This window comes from Periplaneta americana, chromosome 11 (genome assembly GCF_040183065.1).
Source record: "Periplaneta americana isolate PAMFEO1 chromosome 11, P.americana_PAMFEO1_priV1, whole genome shotgun sequence".
Taxonomy (NCBI): domain Eukaryota; kingdom Metazoa; phylum Arthropoda; class Insecta; order Blattodea; family Blattidae; genus Periplaneta; species Periplaneta americana.
Window position 1 is genome coordinate 165,032,679 of NC_091127.1, and position 14,472 is coordinate 165,047,150.

The 14,472-nt window shown below is 37.5% G+C and overlaps 1 protein-coding gene across 8 annotated transcripts in view; it reads left to right on the plus strand.

The window, feature by feature from the left end:
- S6kII (Ribosomal protein S6 kinase II) overlaps positions 1-14,472 on the plus strand; it is a 998,109-nt gene that overhangs the window by 429,060 nt on the left and 554,577 nt on the right. The gene's annotated exons all lie outside the window — the stretch shown is intronic.

Genomic DNA, 14,472 nt, shown 5'->3' on the forward strand with positions numbered 1-14,472 from the left:
GGATCGCATCAGTTGAGTTTGAGACTCGAAAAGGGAAACCTGTCAAAAGCCATCTGTTAAAAGTTTTAACAATGGATGGTAAATCCCGATATTCGAGTCATACTGCGTCCTTCAAATTAAAAGTTATTGCGTATGCAGAAACACATGGCAACAGAGCAGCGAGGCGTGAATTCACAGTTCCAGAATTTAATATTCGCTACTGGAGGAAACAAAAATAAGCTCTTCAAGAAACAAATGCATCAAGGAAACCATTTCGTGGGCCAAAAAGTGGAAAATTCCCTGATCTTGAAGACAGGTTACTAGGATATGTAAGGGAACTGCGTAGTTTTGTCATTTTTACCCTTAAAAATACCAACTCGTGAAATTGCTCGCTCAATTCACGCACCCTTAATTTATAGATCGAAATTGCGGGAAAAAAGTGCGTGAAATATTCGAGTAAATACGGTATTCATCCTTTTAATCAAGTTATCCGCCATGTCCCAAATTGTAAGTTTTCCACCTAAGCAGTCTGCATAGGCAGGTTTTTTTCCCTGTAGTGAAATAACGATTTATCTGTATTTGTGTAAACGCACACGTATTCTGGCTTATTTCTTAACGAGTGCAAGAATATTTCCCTTGGCAATTTAACTTCCTTCCGCGTACTCTGTTGCCATAACATTACGATGTAAGAGGGCGTCCCGTGAACATGGAAACATCTGAAGAGAAAAAGCTTAGAACGTGATCCATTTTACGTTGCCTATTGTCTCGTGGCTTTCATTTGTTTACGGAAGCGAAAGGTAAAGTTCCGTCAAGCCGCCACTTTGGATGAGTTCTACTTGCATTCACAATGGTGCATCAGGTTAATTAGTTGTACTTGTTATTACATTATTTTTAGAAATAATTTTCATTAACCTAATAGTGAATATGACCGCTATTCCCAGGAGTCCACCGCTGTGGAGTAACGGTTAGCATGTCTGACCGTGAAGCGAGAGGACCCCGGTTCAGATCCTCTTTGGGACAAGTTACCTGGTTGAGATTTTCCCGGTGTTTTTCCCTCAACCCATTAAGAGCAAATGCTGGGTAACATTCGGCGCTGGACTCTGGACTGATTTCGCTGGCAATATCACCTTTATCTCACTCAGACGCGATAACCATAGCAGTTGATAAATGGTCGTAAAATAACACAAAATGTTATCAGGATATCTAGTAGGCGCTATATTCCGTGGAATATAGTACATACTGCAACGAGCCTATAATGGTAGTAATTAAGACGCGAGTTTCATAATTTTCATACGAGCGTCTTAATTACCATTATAGGGAAGTTTCATACGACTTTTTATGCTCGACCATATTTCTAACTTGAAATTATTCATAAGTATTCATGTTATTCTTATCTGACTGGGGAGCGGAAACTGACCTTGTGCAATATTTCGTAAATTATGAGATGTGCGCAGACGCGAAAGTATTGATTTTTTTCCCGAGAAACAAATGTCATTGACCATGATATAATCTAGAGAGTAAAAGAAACATTAATCTTGATACTCGCATAACCTTGAAATTGATTTAGACATTGAAAAACGAGATGACAAATTGAATGTATTTGAATATTATTTACAATTAACGCTAATTATTATAGTAACAGAACATAACCTTCTGCCACAGTATTGGATTTCAAGGCTGCGTGACGTTTCGCTAGTTGTCTTTCCATTGAATATCCGAGAATAATCGATACTTGCGCTTTCATATTGCTACAATAGTGTTTTCTGATTGGTGGAACACCTGAACTTTAATGAATAGTTGTACTTTAATGAGGTCCATTAAATGGATGCTATCAGGTATGTAATACTACATTTCGGCATGGTCGAGCATAAAGTAATATATACTGCGAGGCATATAAAACTTGCCGCCATTGTAACTGGTCGTAGCGCGCGTGTTTAGTGGGGAGAGTCGACCGCTCTCTCGCATAAAAATAAAACGAATCGGCGGTGAATAAGTGATTTATGCCTGTAGTCACGTACAGATAATACGCCGGTAAGTGATGATAAGAAAGTGTTATGTTAATATCACCTTTTATGAAAGCATATGTTGAAAATGATGTCCACCTTCCTGGATACTAACATCACAATAACGGTGGATCTTGAAGTTATTCAGGCAAGAATATAGCTAAGTTCTAGGACGTCTTCACGCCGATTAACACAAGAATCCGACATGACGCAAAGATCGGAATTAAAAGGTCTGAAAAGGCTGCATTTGTATCCTTATAGAATGACAGTAATTCATCAATTAGGCTAGAGAAGGGTTCCAGCCTCACACGTGAATTTTTGTGGTTCGATGTTGCTATCAGTTCATGACGGTACTGTTGATCCATCTGAATTAATAAACACGAAAGAAGCATTGTGTCATTTAAGTGGTTATGTACACTCTCAGAATACAAGACACTCATTCACTTAGTGTTCTGCCCAAGGGCAGGTCTTTTACTGCAAGCCCAGCTTTCTTCAGTCTTTCCTAGTTTCTGCCTTCCTCTTTGTCTCGTCATATGATCCATATATCTTAATGTCATCTATCATTTGATATCTTCTTCTGCCACGAACTCTTCTCCCGTTCACCATTCCTTCCAGTGCATCCTTCAGTAGTCAGTTTCTTTTCAACCATTGACCCAGGTAATTCCTTTTTCTCTTCCAGATCAATTTCAGCTTCATTCTTTCTTCATCCACTCATTCCAACACAGCTTCATTTCTTATTCTGTCTGTCCACTTCACACGTTCCATTCTTCTCCAAATCCACATTTCAAATGCTTCTAGTCGCTTCTCTTCATTTCGTTGTAATGTTCACGCTTCTTCCCCATACACTACCAAACTCCACACGAAGCACTTCACTAGTCTCGTCCTTAATTCTTCCGCAGAAGATGCTCCTTTTTCTATTAAAAGCTTCCTTGGTTATTGCTGTTCTCCTTTTGACGTCCTGGCAGCAGCTCATGTTACTGCTTATACAGGGACATCATTTTATTTTTACATCAATTTTTATTGTACCTGAGTTTTTGAATGTACTTCACTCCCACCCCTTCTACTAAGGAAGTTCCAACTCCACACAGAACCAAGACCGCAGATAGTAAGCAGTACTGAGTTACTGAGTATAGTACGTTCCAGAAATATGTTCGCGTTTTCCAGTGACGAAAGAGCTTTCAATATTGAATCATATTTTCGCACAGGTACTGTTCGTTTGCCTACGTCGCATCCCGATTTCCCCCACCTGCTTCTGCTCGCCCCTCTGTAATAGCTGGGCTATCTTAGCTCTTTTCTGAAAACATTAATTTCTCTTAGGAATTGGAAGTTTACGTAATATTATACAGCTGTTTAATTTAACTTAAATAAAAGGGCCTCGTTAAGTAATTAACTGTCACGTGATTTCCTCCCTTTCTACAATCCTGCGGCATAACCACTTGGACGGACAGTAGATAGCATGTCTGAGTAATTTTATATTATCGGGTCGGGCAGAAGTGAAGATTGAATTTACAGTACGTAGAGTAGGTACAGAATTATTTCAACATGAGTTACTAGTACGAAGGATGAAACTGGCAATTGGAATTAGATGCAATAGTCTATAGTGCGATAATATGCACAAAAGAACTGAAGCCTGTATCGAAATGAACGGCCACCATTTTCAAAATTGTGTTTAAATATTCATATTATGATTATTTTTCAATTTAACTTCTTTCTCTATATTGTACGCTAATGTGCTGTAGACAGTATAATATACACTGCATAATGAATACGTTCGCATGGATAACTCACTTCGTGAGTAAAAACACTTATTCTTAATACAGTACTGTACTTTGATTAAAGAAAAACCTAATGAAAATTATCAAACTCAAAATCGCGATATTTCCTAGTTTACGTAAATGGATGAACTACTTTCCTTCCTTCCTATACCTAGTAGAGTGATTTGTGTTTTACGCCAGTATCATCGAACTCCAGTGTTGGAGGGGGGAGCAAGCGGTGTTTCCGGTTCTCTAAAGGTATAGACAGGTTAATATTAAAAATGTTAGTAAAAATAAATGATGTCCCTGTAGTACATCCCAAGTATTTTAAGCTGTCCACTTGCTCTACTGCCTCATTTAGAATTCGCACGTTTACCTTCTTTATTTTTCTTCCTATGACAATGGTTTTCGTCTTATTTGCTTTCATCTTCATTCCATACTGGTCACAGCTGTCATTTAGCTCCACTAGCATATCTCTTAGAATCAACTCCTCTTCTGCTAACAACATATCATCAGCAAATCTTACGCACCTTATTCTTCTTACTCCTACTACCACTCCTTCCATGTTCTGAAAATGTTGATGTTGAACAGAGTAGGTGATAAAGGGCATCCTTGACGTACTCCTCTCTCAATGTGACTTCCTTCTGACATTTCTTCTCCTATTTTGACTTTGACTCGTTTTATATAAAGGTTACTTAATAGCCTTTTCTCCTTTCAATTCACACATGTATTTTCGTTAGGATCCCCATCAGTTTATTCCACTCTGTTAAACGCCTTTTCTATGTCCACAAATACTTCATACATTTCTTTATTTTTCTCTATGTATCTTTCGCCGATTGTCCGTAGCAGTCCAATTGCATCTCTCGTACCTTTTCCCTTCCTGAAGCTAAACTGCTCTTCTTCCAACTGTTCTTCCATCTTAAAATATAAACGTTGATTCAGTTGTCAGTATTCGCAGGAGAATCTTCGCTGAGTGTGATATCAGGCTAATAGTCATGAACTTCTTACATTTCTTGGCATTGTTTTTCTTCGGTATTGGAAGTAACACTGCCTCCGTAAAATCTTCAGGCCATTCGTCTTTCTCATCATATTTCGTTACATAATGATAGAATTTGCTTCTTGTCTTCACCCAAGCATTTCACTAATTGAATGGTGATTCCATCAACCTCTGTTGCTTTCCCATTCTTCATTTTCTTAATTGCTAGTTCAACTTCTTCCCTTAAAATAAAGGCTGCGTCAGAAAGAACGGATGGATTTCAAACTATCGATACGCAACGAGGAGAGAGATATAGTGAGGGGGACCACGACTGTTGGGTCAGCCATAGAATGCAGTTTCAGTTGAGAATATGGTGTTGGTCTGGTGTACAACGTGCTTTCATCGCAGAGACATTTTTGAAAAATGAAGAGTCTGTGGTCGCCACTCAGGACTCATTTCGACATCGGATGTCACGCTAGGATTCCAACTCGGAATACAATTTTGCGGTGGGTGGCTTCATTTCGTATCACAGGTTCAACATTAAAGAAGAAATCACCTGGACGAAATTCTATTGCACTGAGATTGTCCGAGGCTACAGTATGATCTCGCGCCCTGCGACTTCTTTCTTTGGGACCATTTGAAGGCGTAAGTTTGTAAACATCGATCACATACACTGGACGAACTGAAGACAGCGATTCGTGAAGAAATCGTGGCAATTGCACCAGCTATGACTGTGAAAGTGATGGCGAACATCAGAAAACGCCGCGATGCCTGTATTGAAAGCCAAGGACATCATATGGATAATGTTGTTTTCCATAAATAAACTGCATGTATTGGTGAATATGTTGATAACAATACATTTTTGATTTGATGAATCTTTATAATTTTCTTGCCATGTGAAATCCATCCGTTCTTTCTGACGCACCCTGTAGAAAATCCTTTTTTCGTTTTTTGATACATGACACTGAAAATCCTCAATTAGTATTAAAGGTTCCTCTTCGAGATAAAAAAAAAGTAGGTTTGTAGTATGGCATATCTGCAATCCACAAACTCTCGAAAAGCTGGAGAATGAAATAGGCTAGTGCTGAGTGAAGTTACGAATAGAAAGTCGTAGGAGGTGTTTTATAATTTTCTACACCGATGTGATTCTTGCATCCAGAAAGATCGACAACATTTTAAACATATACAGGGACATCATTTTACTTTTACTAACATTTTTAATATTAACCTGGTTATATCTTTGGATTAAAGGTCTAGAACCGGAAACACCGCTTGCTCCCCCTTCCACGACTGGAGTTCGATGATACTGGCGTAAAATACAAATCACTTTACTAGGTATAGGAGGGAAGAAAAGTAGTTCATTTATGTAAACTAGGAAATATCGCAATTTTGAGATTAATAATTTTCATTAGGTTTTTGTTTAATCAAAATACAGTAATGTATTAACACTTAGTGTTTTTACTCACGAATTGAGCTATCCATTCGGACGTATTTATTATGCAGTGTATATTGTAGTGTTACAGCATATTAGCGTACAATATAGAGAATGAAGTTAAGTTGAAAAATAATCATAATATGGATATTTAAACACATTTTTGAAAATGGTAGTAGTTCATTTCGTTACAGGCTTCAGTTCTTTTGTGCATATTATCGCACTATAGACTATTGTACCTAATTCCAATTACCAGTTTCGTCCTTCGTACGAGTAACTGATGTGGAAATAATTCTATACCTACTCTATAAAAGAGTACCTTACGTACTGTAAATTCAATCTTCACTTCTGCCCGATCCGAAAAGATAAAATTACTCAGACATGCTATCTACTGTCCGTTCAAGTGGTTTTGTCGTAGAAAGGGGGGGGGTCACGTGACAGTTAATTACTTAACGAGGCCCTTCTATTTAAGTTATTTTAAACAGTTGTATAATATTACGTAGACATCCAATTCCTAACAGAAATTAATGTTCTCAGAAAAGAGCTAAGACAGCCCAGCCACTAGCCTTTACAGAGGGCGAACAGAAGCAGGTTGGGGAAACCGGGATGCGGCGTAGGCGAACGGACAACAGTACCTGTGCGAAAATAGGATTCAATATTGAAAGCTCTTTCGTCACTGGAAAACGCGAACGTATTTCTGGAACATACTATACTCACTGACTCAGTACTGCATACGCGGCTCGGTTCTGTGTGGAGAACGATTGGAGTTTACTAGTAGAAAGGGTGGGAGTGAAGTACATTCAAAAACTCAGGTACAATAAAAATTGAAGTAAAAATAAAATGATGTCCCTGTACTTTGATAAAAGATAAAGATCAACATAACATTTTCTTGTTGTGTCTTTCCGACGCATTATTTGTACAGGACTGTGGGTCTAAATAAGCGCCATTCACTGCCGATACTCTTTTCTCCGCTCTCCCTATTAAACAGTCGCGTTATGACCGGTTATAGTGCCGGTAACGTGTGTAATATGCTACGGACTTTATTATTTCTAACCTTGTGTGGTGTCATGCAAAATACAGATCACGTTGTGGTGGGTTATTTGTCCTGAGATTACAAAAAACTCATACGTGTTGTTGGATTTGGATTTTAATGTTTGACTTGACTGTTAGATTAGGACTTATTACACCTGGGATTTGAGAACCTTAAATAGAACTAGTTCCTTCGCCTTAAACTCTGACAAAGTTACGTTCAAGGACTCTTAGTCCTACTTAATCTGCCTTACAGCCCTTTTGTATGATCGTCGTGTTTTTGTATGTCAGTTTTTACGTCTTTCTGATACAAAGTACAAGGAGACATTACGTGAACTGTTGAAATCGGGTAAAGAATTTTGTCGGAAATAGGCGTGTCGTACATTTTTGATTCCCAAGATGATGCTTAGAATGCAGCTTGTCTCTCTAACCATTGCACAGATTTTACTTGTATTTTGTGCAGGGACATCATTTTATTTTTACTAACATTTTTTATATTAATCTGTCTATACCTTTAGAGAACCGGAAACACCGCTTGCTCCCCCCTCCAAGACTGGAGTTCGATGATACTGGCGTAAAACACAAATCACTCTACTAGGTATAGGAAGGAAGAAAAGTAGTTCATCCATTTACGTAAACTAGGAAATATCGCGATTTTGAGTTTGATAATTTTCATTAGGTTTTTCTTTAATCAAAGTACAGTACTGTATTAAGAATAAGTGTTTTTACTCACGAAGTGAGATATCCATGCGAACGTATTCATTATGCAGTGTATACTGTCTACAGCACATTAGCGTACAATATAGAGAAAGAAGTTAAATTGAAAAATAATCATAACATGAATATTTAAACACATTTTGAAAATGGTGGCCGTTCATTTCGATACAGGCTTCAGTTCTTTTGTGCATATTATCGCACTATAGACTATTGCATCTAATTCCAATTGCCAGTTTCGTCCTTCGTACTAGTAACTCATGTTGAAATAATACTGTACCTACTCTACGTACTGTAAATTCAATCTTCACTTCTACCCGACCCGAAAATATAAAATTACTCAGACATGCTATCTACTGTCCGTCCAAGTGGTTATGCCGCAGGTTTGTAGAAAGGGAGGAAATCACGTGACAGTTAATTACTTAACGAGGGCCTTTTATTTAAGTTAAATTAAACAGCTGTATAATATTACGTAAACTTCCCATTCCTAAGAGAAATTAATGTTTTCAGAAAAGAGCTAATACAGCCCAACTATTACAGAGGGGCGAGCAGAAGCAGGTGGGGGAAATCGGGATGCGACGTAGGCAAACGGACAGTACCTGTGCGAAAATATGATTCAATATTGAAAGCTCTTTCGTCACTGGAAAACGCGAACATATTTCTGGAACGTACTATACTCAGTAACTCAGTACTGCTTACTATCTGAGGTCTTGGTTCTGTGTGGAGTTGGAACTTCCTTAGTAGAAGGGGTGGGAGTGAAGTACATTAAAAAACTCAGGTACAATAAAAATTGAAGTAAAAATAAAATTATGTCCCTGTACTTACGAGCCAATTTGTAAATTACTCGCCCCCGGAACAATTTTTACTTGAAATTATTCAAACCCGCTTTACAGGGAGCTACTACCTGAAAGCCAGATTTGCAAAAAATATATATATTGATACGGAATTTGAAAAATATTAGAAAAATAACACTAGTTTGACATAAAAATATGATAATAATTCCTTAGATGTCGGCCCTATTTTTTTATTATATCTTACGTAACGTCTAATATCTGAGCCTTCCCATCTCCCTTACTTTTTAATATTATCTAGATCATTATTGTATAAAACAGCGCAAAGCATTTGCATTATTTATTTTCCCTCAATCCCAAGCCCTTGGGATGTGAGGAATGATCCACAGGTCAAGTCATCACTAGAATTCTTGCAATTTTGACATCCGCACCGTGGTCTCGAGCTTAGACAAGAGGAGATAGAATGGCTTTCATACCACGTGCAACATTTCTTACAAAGCTAAATTGAATCTTAAAATGGGACATTTATTTATGCAAAAAAACAAAAAAAAAGAACTTTGAATATAGCCTACTAACACGTAATATGGAGATAGGTTTGGAAGTAAATTCCGAAAAAAATGAAGTATATGATTATGTCTCGTGACCAGAGCATAGTACAAAATGGAAATATAAAAATTGGAAATTTACTCTTTTGGAAAGGTGGCAAAATTCAAGTACCAGTCCACACCTGTGGAGCAACAGTTAGCGCGTCTGGCCGCGAAACCAGGTGACCCGGGTTCGATTCCCGGTCGGGGCAAGTTACCTGGTTGAGGTTTTTTTCCGGGGTTTTCCCTCAACCCAATACGAGCAAATGCTGGGTAACTTTCGGTGCTGGACCCCGGACTCATTTCACCGGCATTATCACCTTCATCACTAGACTTCGTTGAATTGCCACACGCAGGATGCAATCAGGTTGCCGATGTACGGTAATATAGAGGAGGTGAGTGACCGCCCGGTCTCGTAGTATAAGCAGTTAATGTTAAGAGATGTGACCGGTCCAAATAGAGCAGCTACAGCTAATGTATACCTATGTAAGCACTTGTTTTTGCATTACTGTGGTTGGAATAGTGAAAGCTTAACATTTGTTCAGTGCAGACAAGAATTCAATCATACATACTACAATGAGAGTGTTGCTGTTCCAAATAATTGCCCCTGGAATACCCTTACCCCCGCAGCCAGTCTTGACCCGCTGGGGAACGTGGTTGGATGCTGTTAATTATTATGCAGAATATTACGGCAAAATAATGGAGGTAATTGATGCATTGGATACCACAAACAGTTCCGCTGTTGCAGCTGTAAAATCATTGCCTTCTGAACAGCTATTGAAAGATATTCTGTTCATTGATTCTAATTTTAAAATCGTGTCCAAAAGCATCACCCTGTTAGAATCGTCTAAACTACAACTCTCAGAAGCCCTTAATATAGTGTATAAAGTATCACAAACCGTTATCCAAGATAACAATTCACTAATTTCAGAAAAAGTGAAATATAAGTTGAGAAACATTATTGCTAAAAATTCTGCCTATTCACAACTTGGTATTATAAATGATGTACTATCAGGTTACGACAAGACGTCTGAAGTTGGTGTACTAAAAAGTAGGGACTTTCCGTTCTTCAAATATGCACCTATTACATCGTGTGATGTTGAACGTACATTTTCCAAATATAAAAAATGTTTAAGTGACCGTCGGAGGAGGTTCACTTTGCAATCGCTCAAAATGTACGTAACTCTTCACTGCAATGCACATATTGAAGGATGATGTGAGTATATTACATTAAATTTTAATAGTTAATATATCTCACTACAAAATAATTGTGTATTTATATGTTTAGACATTTCCTACTTCAATGATCATTCATTATATTTCTTGAATGCAGGATACAGGTTTTATTGTAGCCGCAGTATACTGCTCAGTGTTTACATAAGAGGCATACTCCATCCTTTGCACATCCCTTTCTCATAGTCTATACCGTTTGCGTAGTAAACCTTACGATTCTCGTGGTAATTCCACGAAGTCTATTCATCACTTTCAGACGCTAAATATCCTTAGATGTTGATAAATCGTCGTAGAATAACCCACTACATTATGATACTTGTGAATAATGGTTATAAACATTTTCAATTGTGATTGTTCTTCACCATATAGGCTCTTGTTTTTGTGATCTTTGCTCTTTTATTGCGTATATAGTTTATTTTGTCTTCTTCTTCTTCTTGCTTATCTACAGTGCGGTTTTGAACTCCCGACCACTAGCATGTGCTCATACGGACGTAAATTCATATGTCTGTTTTATGTATATAATAGTTTTTTAATGTATCTTTAATGTATCATTTCAATAGATATGTACTAGCTGCTTTACGTAAATTTGTTTAGAATGAATTGCCTTTATCGACTGAAAACTTACGAAGTTAGGCTAAACGAAGTACATTTCTTTGAGCTTACAGAGAATGCCTTATGTGTAACTTATAATTCAAAAAGCTAAAGTTAGTCTTCTAATCTGTGTCCATATTAAATGCTCGTATTCTCTTTCAGTAGGAGTTAAAGAAGGCGAACTCTAAACTGCAAGTATTCTCAACGTTATAAAATAGGCCTAACTAAATTATTGTTTAAAACGTTTAACACCGCCTTCGTAATATTGTTACTTTTTATGTGCAAGCGAGTTGAATTGAATGCAGTTGCAACTTTTAATTAGCAGTCTTCTTCGTTACGTAATGTTCTTCTCTTCACGTGTTGGTGAGGCTTATTTCGTTTAATGACATGACTTGAATATTTGCAGGCTTTTTAGTGCCTTCAATTAAACGCTAATCGCATCCTGGAATAAATTCATGAAGTGTGGGTTAATAAAGATTAGAGTAGGCCTAATCTGCGTGTAATAGCGCTTCCAAAATGTCGTGTCATTTCATTAAAATTGTTTGCCTAAAAGGATGGTGAAGTTCATTATGTCATGTGGGATATAGGCTGATTGTAAGCCATTTGATGCTTTTAATACGAAGAGGTGATATGAATTTACAAACAAAATTAATAGTCAATTTTATTTTTATATGCATCTCATTTATCGTATTATATACCTCGACAACAACTAATAGCATTAGTTGCAAATTATATCCATTTGTGGTACAGGAAATGGTGATATAGCCATTTCTGAAACGTGAATAGAATCAACAATTAACTTAGAGACCCTCAGATCGTCTCTTTGGCGTTGAGCTGGTCTTTTCAAGGAATCATTTATTTTACACTTTAATTTCGCTTTATACTAGATTTTCCAGTGTCTTTAGTACAGAATATATATATTTTTTAATTTTAGCATACGTCTATCCTTCACTCTGTGTACAGTTTTTTTCTCAGTAGTACCGAACGAAATGGGAATATAAAATTTGGAGAGTAATCCTTCGAAGAGGTGGAAAAATTCAAATATCTTGGAGCAACAGTAACAAATATAAATGCCACTTACTTACCTACTTACAATGGATTTTGAGGAACCCGCAGGTTCATTGCCGCCCTCACATAAGCCCGCCATCGGTCCCTATCCTGTGCAAGATTAATCCAGTCTCTAACATCATATCCCACTTCCCTCAAATCCATTTTAATATTATCCTCCCATCTACGTCTCGGCCTCCCCAAAGGTCTTTTTCCCTTCGGTCTCCCAACTAACACTTTACATGCATTTCTGGGTTCGCCCATACATGCTACTTGCCCTGCCCATCTCAAACGTGTAGATTTAATGTTCCTAATTATGTTAAATGAAGAATACAATGCGTGCAGTTCTGCGTTGTGTAACTTTCTCCATTCTTCTGTAACTTCATCCCTCTTAGGCCCAAATATTTTCTTAAGAATCTTATTCTCAAACTCCCTTAAATGACACTCGGGAGGAAATTAAACGCGGAATAAATATGGGAAATGCCTGTTATTATTCGGTTGAGAAGCTTTTATCATCCAGTCTGCTGTCAAAAAAACTTGAAGTTAGAATTTATAAAACATTTATATTACCGGTTGTTCTGTATAGTTGTGAAACTTGGACCCTTACTTTTAGAGAGGAACAGAGATTAAGGGTGTTTGAGAATAAAGTGCTCAGGAAAATATTTGGGGCTAAGAGGGATGAAGTTACAGGAGAATGGAGAAAATTACAGAACACAACTGCACGCATTGTATTCTTCACCTGACATAATTAGGATTAATTATCTTGTATGATTTTGAACTTGGTTTTGTAAATCTTTAATTAAAACCGTGATTGGTTACTTTATAATAAATAAGAAAGCTTGTGCTTTCTAGCGACAGCCATTTTATACCAAAAGAAAGAAACAATTACGTTGCTGGAAGGACCAATTTCGGCATTATCATGGAAATACGAATTTTCATGTCCCTGAAGTACTTTACTGTAGTTTGAGGGAAGTACCTCAAAGATAGCAGATGTCATTCTAAAAACTAGTCTCACGTATGAATGTATTTCACAACTTCTGCGTTGACTTGGTCATGAACAGTTTTTGAAACGTACTTAGGCCTACTTAATTTATTACTGTAATACTTGTGCTGTTCATGCACCTATCATTTCGGTCCTCCTTTGTTCCTTGCGTTTCCAGAGCAACCATGCCCGGCTTCAAATTTGATTAGCATTTCCACATGGGAACCTTGCAGGGCATTGTTTTATACAAGGTATATTTTAATTGCTATGAAATCTTTTGGGAATTAATAAACAATTTAAAAGTAGCAAAAAATTTCATATAAACATACAGTTTATTTTGCTTTTGTTTTCAGTTATAATTAGTTTTTCTTTTTCAGACTATAATAAACATTGTGGTTTGTAAGTCAAAGCCATCTGGTAATGACCTCAGTTGCTATAGCTAGTAATGAATAAACAAGGGAGGCTCGGAGATTTTCTGTTCGCTTTTTTGAGTAGGCCTACGGTTGTTTTTTAAATTGTGAAATACTCTAATAAAGAATCTGCAAGTAACAGAAGTTACAATGAATATACAGTATGTTTATATAAAGTAGTTTCTCATCCTTTTCATTTTCAGCATCATTCTTTCTTCACCCACTCTTTCTAACACAGCTTCGTTCACGCCTGTGGAGTAACGTTAGCGCGTCAAGCCGCGGAACCAGGTGGCCCGGGTTCGATTCCCGGTCGGGGCAAGTTACCTGGTTGAGGTTTTTTCCGGGGTTTTCCCTCAACCCAATATGAGCAAATTCTGGGTAACTTTCGGTGTCGGACCCCGGACTCATATCACCGGCATTATCACCTTCATCTCATTCAGACGCTGAATAACCTAAGCTGTTGATAAAGCGTCGTAAAATAACCTACTAAATTAAAAAAAAACACAGCTTCATTTCTTATTCTGTCTGGCCATTTCACAGATTCCACTCTTCTCCATATCCGCAATTCAAGTGCTTCTAGTCACTTCTGTTCACTTCGTTGTAATGTCCATATTTCTTCCCCCATACAATGCTACACTCCACACAAAGCACTTTACTAGTATCTTCCTTAGTACTTTCTCAAGAGGTCCCCAGAAGATGATCCTTTTTCTGTTAAGAGCTTCCTTTGCCATTCCTATTCTCCTTTTGACTTCTTGGCAGCAAGTCATGTTACTGCTTATAGTACACCCTAAGTATTTGAAGCTGTCCACTTGCTCTACTGCCTCAGTTAGAATTCCCAAGTTTACCTTCTTTACTTTCCTTCCTATGACCATGGTCTTTGTCTTGTTGGCATTTATCTTCATTCCATACTGCTCACAGCTGTTATTTAAGTTTCAGTACCATATCCC